Genomic DNA, 5,428 nt, shown 5'->3' with positions numbered 1-5,428 from the left:
GGGTGCGAGATCGATGAAGAGAGCCATCGAAATTGTGTGTGTGTGCAAGTCAAAGATATAGGGCGACTGGCCTACCGGAACGTTAGAGGGCACATGTCAAGTTTGTGTGTGGCAGGGAGACATGACTAGAGCGCTTGATGTATCGGTGTGTGTGGGGGGGAGGGGGTGGGGGGAGGGGTAGGCAGAGGCCTAACTATAGAGGTAGAACGACTCGTATATGTGTTGAGAAGGAGAGACCCAGGTATGTCTTGAGGGAGATCGGTCGACATCCATACATAACTGAAGGACAGGAAATATGATGGACAGAGAGAGAGAGGAGAGAGGGAGGGAGGGAGAGGGGTAGAGTGCTAGATGGGTGATGGATTTGCTTCTCGGAGATGTTGGGAGAGGCCTACTAGACAAACTGAGGGTGGAACTGCAATGCTATCAATAAGAGTGGGGATGTGTTTTTGTGTGTGCCTGTGCGTGATAGATCTGTCGGGACGCATCCATGGATGATGAAGGGGAACCATGTGTTTGGTAAACAAACCTAACTAGATTGGTAGATCAATTGTTGTTTGTCGGAGGAAGGGAGAGACACAAGTAATGAGGTAGATAGATCGACGTGTGGGTAAAAACGAGTTATAAGGACCTAGCTGGCTATATGTATAGCGAGAGATCGGTCGGTGTACGTCCATTTGTTAGAGGCAAATAAGGCCCAGCGAGATGGATAGACAGAGAGAATGGAGCTAGGAGGTGGTGCGAGAGGCCCAACTACTAGCTAGATAGGGGGAGGAGTGTGCGGTTGTGAGATCGATGAAAAGAGGGGTGAGAGTTTACACATGTGTCTGACCGTATGAGAGACACGAGGCAAGGACACATAAAGGAGGAGATTGAAGCTGTGTGTGTATGCTGTAGGCAGGCATCGCTGGAGAGGTTTATCGATCGGTGTGTGTCGGAAAGGAGTTGTGGAGACTCTAGGAGAACAACCTAAAGAAAAAAATGAATGTGCCCGGTGGATAGAGTGCCGAGGGAGGGGGAGGGCGAGGAGGGCGTGTGCATGCACGCGAGAAAGTTAGTGGTAGCTACAAAGGTTAGAGGATTGTGTGGGTGTAAGAGACTAACAAAGATCATAATTTGATATGAAAGCGGATTCATATATTTGAATAGGAGATCATAGTGTTTTAAACATTGCATGCATGAATATAGCGGTGATACACGTGTTGTGCACATGTTATACCATAATGTGATAATGCATGGCGTTTGCAACTCACAGCTAAATGCCGAACAATCTAAACCATACTATACATCAAACAATCTCACATTTTATTTGAATTTGTGATAATGTGCGGCGTTTGCAGCTTACAACTAAATATCGAGCAATCTAAACAATACTATATATCGAACATTCTCACATTTTATTTGAATTTGTGGTAATGTGTGGTGTTTGCAACTCACATCTAAATACTTGTAGGCGTAGGGGCCGGGCACCATACATAATGTGATAAACACATTATACATATGAGACATGGTTTAGATTGAAGATCTAGCTAGAGCTAGAAATGTAATGTGATTTGAAATCAAAATAAAGTGGATTCAAAAAATCTAGTTCGAGTTCATATAGTACACATAGTTCATATGTAACTCGAGACTAATCATGTGGTGTGCTTTGAAGATAATACACAAACGATGGTTTAACTTGACAATAATGATGATTGTAGATCTTATTAAAACAGAGAAACGAATTCAAATGCTTTGATTTCACAACAATCATTACTGTAGATCTTATTCAAATTTAGTTCATATTGAAGCGGTAGTATATATGTTTGGAATGCACTAAAACGTTCATTTGAGTAGTAGGTTGCTTGCATTATACACGCAGCAAAATATTTTAATTGAACATAACATGAATTCAAAGTTTTGAATGACATTTGTAGTGCACATTGATTTGGTACAGTACACATTAGGCTTGTCCGGAAATTTCAACCCGCGCCTTGTTAGCCCGAAATATTTAAGATATATCTTTGTCTCGTTGTGCTCCGACAACTCCCTCCATCTCAACCCGCGCCTTGCTATTCCGAAATTACAACACGCACGAAAACTCCCACCTCCTGTGAAATCCCGACACACGAAATGCCCGTGGTACCCCTGAACCGAAAGAACCGCCTCAAATCGGTGCGGGGTACTTTCGTAACTTACCCCACATTTCAGACAAGCGTGTCTCTAAACCATGGTTCCCCACTGCCATCCCATCCGCCCACCCATTCGTACACCGAGGCCGCGAAAACCCGCGACGAAACCCCACACCCTGCTCCGTCCGCCACCCAGCCGGAGCCTCTTCCCCGACAACGTTGTCCACAACAACACCTCAACGTCCCTCATCCACCGTACCGGATGAGGATCCATCGTCGATCTCATCGTCCCGCCGGTTCAGCCACCCCGTCCTCCACCTCCAAGGAGCTGCCCTGACGTTCCCCTCGTCTTTCGCGCCACCTCCATTCCCACACCGCCGTCTTCACCTACACCACCGGAAGAGCATCATCATCATCGTTTCCTCGGATGAAGCTGCGGCCTAATCGGCGCCACCAAAGAGGTTGTACACTAATCGCCGCATTTTCTTCTTGATTCGATCTCACGGTGCTGCCGGCGCTCGGTCTCGAGCCGACACGGGGCGGCTCCATCCACGACAGCGTCGCCGGCCACTTCCTCCACGGGATCGCTCCCTCGGTGGCGACATCCACATCAGTAGGAGCTGCTGCTGCTTTAGCTCTCGCTCACGCTGCTGCTCTGCTCTTGCTCTCAGTCCCCTGCCTAGTCTGCTCTTGCTATTGCTCTTGCTCGCGCTGCTGCTCTCGCTCTTGCTCTTACTTGCGATGCTGCTCCGATTTGGCTACACTTCAGTCGACTGAATCGAATTTTGGGTCAGTTGATTTTCAAGGGGTAGGCTCGCCTGGGTGAAGGAAGAACTAGCCGCAGCGGGGAGGGGGTCTCGCCAGAGAGGTACCCCACTATCTATCTTAGGGTTCAGGATGGGGGCGGTGGTCGCCGGCGTTGGCAGGGCGTTGGTGGGACGGTGGCGTGGGGATCGCTGGAGAAAAAGCTTGTCACGGGGGGGCCTAGAGGGATGGCTGGGGCGGCGGCGAACCGGTGGTGGGGACTATTTTTGGGGCGGGCGAGGCGGCGCACCGCCGGCCGCGGGCGGCGGGGGGCTGCTATTTGGCCGGTGGTGGCTGGCGGCTCAGGGGGTGGAGGTTGAAGATGAACCGCAGGCCCTTGATTTCGTATCCAACGGCTGCAAAATCGACTGACAAGATTTGAAAAAGTCTGTCGACCGATGTGTAGCCTCACCTTGCTAGTGCGTTCAGTTTCGACAGCAAAATTCAGTTTCGACAGCAAAATTCAGTTTCGACAATTAAGTTCAGTTTCGACAGTTAAATTCAGTTTCGATAGTTAAGTTCAGAGATGAGCGGCTGATGTATTTTACATCTAGCACTTTGTGGTTATGTATTTTACGTCATGTATTGGAGATGCTATTAGAATTCCACTCAGGTTAACATTGTTCGTTGTCTCTCTTGTCCTGCTTTAGCCTCGGCGTCGTACAACTCACCGAAGCTGCTCCAACGACGAAACCCTCCATCACAGCGGAGCAATACCTCGGGCTCCATCTCCAGACGCCTAAGATCTTCTTCCCCTCCTCCGACAGCAAAGTTAGCCGGAGCATCCTCACCGGCCAACCCAATCACGCTGAGATCGACATGGCTTCGCCAAAGAGGTTGTACACTTGTTGCATCTCTTTTTACTCTACATGTTATATATATTGTCCACTGAGCACACGGATGTGTTCCTTTAGTGTCTCCTTGAAAGAAAAATGTAGGAATTTTAATTTTCACTTGTCCTCCTTTTTAAATTCCTATTCATGAAGCACAAGACTAAGAGATAGTAGCATAATAGCATTATAACCGTACATTTTCTTGTGGTTTGACTTAATCTCACCATGCTTTTTTGCATTCTATGATCTTTCAATTGTTGTGAATCAAACACCCAGATTGGCAGAAATCCTGTGTTTTTAAATTCTCTGTTTTGCACGTGCATTCCTATCATATTCCTGTCTATTTCCTATCCCTGCATTGTTGGAATCCTCCAATTCAAATGAGCCCTTACAGAATTACTTCTCTTACAGATAGTTGTCAAAGAAAACCTTGCGTGGTTTGTCCTGCTCCTGCTGCGCCGTCTTCCACCCCAGCTCAGCTGCTCCAATGATAGAAGGGTCCAGCACAGCAGGGATCCGGCCTCCAGACTGTCTTTCGCCGCCTTAGATCTTCTTCCCCATCGCTGGCAGCCATGAAAACTGCATTACCATCATCGACCGAACAGATGATCTCGAGGACTACATGGGTCCGCAAGAGAGGCCACACTCTTTCGTGTCCGCTTACGTTATGCATCGCTTAATATTACATGCTACTTTATCATCCTGTTCACCGATTAGACTCTGAGTCAGCTCCAAACTAATGGTCAAACTTGAGTTTTTAAATGGTTGTGGGGTACATATCGGGGCCGCTATCAATAGTATCTATCTACTATCTGGTTAATCTCCGGTGTCTACTATGAGTTTCATGTTGGGTGGGAAACAAACAGTAAAGAAGCCATTATCTGTATTTTTTAGCTGAAGCCATTATCTGCCTGCTATTATTGGTTTTGGGTCTATCCACAGGTTGCTACCATCACTCTGGATTTCTGCATGCACTCCTTACATAATCTCACTATGTTTTATTCCTATGCATGACCGTTATTGTAAACAATGGAACTGAACATGTAGAGCAAAAGAGACGAGCCTTGCATGGCAATAAAATTTCATGCAGACGTCGCTCCATGGTAGGCGCAAAGGCAGCCCCCTCCACGCATTTCGGATTGTAATCGAGAGGAAGATATCTGTTCTGAGGGGGATTCAGAAGGAGAAGATAACTCCTATTTACCCCCTGAGGTCTTCGCTCTAACTTGGCATGCTGATGTTGGTTATATCATGCATATGGTGTCTTGCATTGCTTATTTTATACATCAAATATGTCATCTGCTTAGTTTAGACATCCTTTGTGCGAATGCCATCTGTTTAGTTTATTCATTGTTTATGTGAATTATGCAACACCATCTTGTTTAGCCAGGCATCATATATGTGAATTTTGCAATGCCATCCTGCTTAGCCAGTCATCTTATACATAAATTATATCAGGCCATCCTTTTTTTCGTTACATATTACATTTGTCAACAATGTTAGTACATTCAACTGCTCTTCGTGTGCATCAGCCATTTGACACGGTGATGGCAAATCCTGGAGTGAAAACAAGGTCTTCAGAGCAGACTATGCTATCTGACAAAGCGCATATCTCGCTGGTTACGGATAGCTCCTCAGAGGAGGATTCGGAGACAGATGACCAGTCCTACCCCCCCCCCC

Source organism: Triticum dicoccoides, chromosome 1B, assembly GCF_002162155.2.
Source record: "Triticum dicoccoides isolate Atlit2015 ecotype Zavitan chromosome 1B, WEW_v2.0, whole genome shotgun sequence".
NCBI classification, from domain to species: domain Eukaryota; kingdom Viridiplantae; phylum Streptophyta; class Magnoliopsida; order Poales; family Poaceae; genus Triticum; species Triticum dicoccoides.
This window is presented reverse-complemented; position numbering follows the sequence as displayed.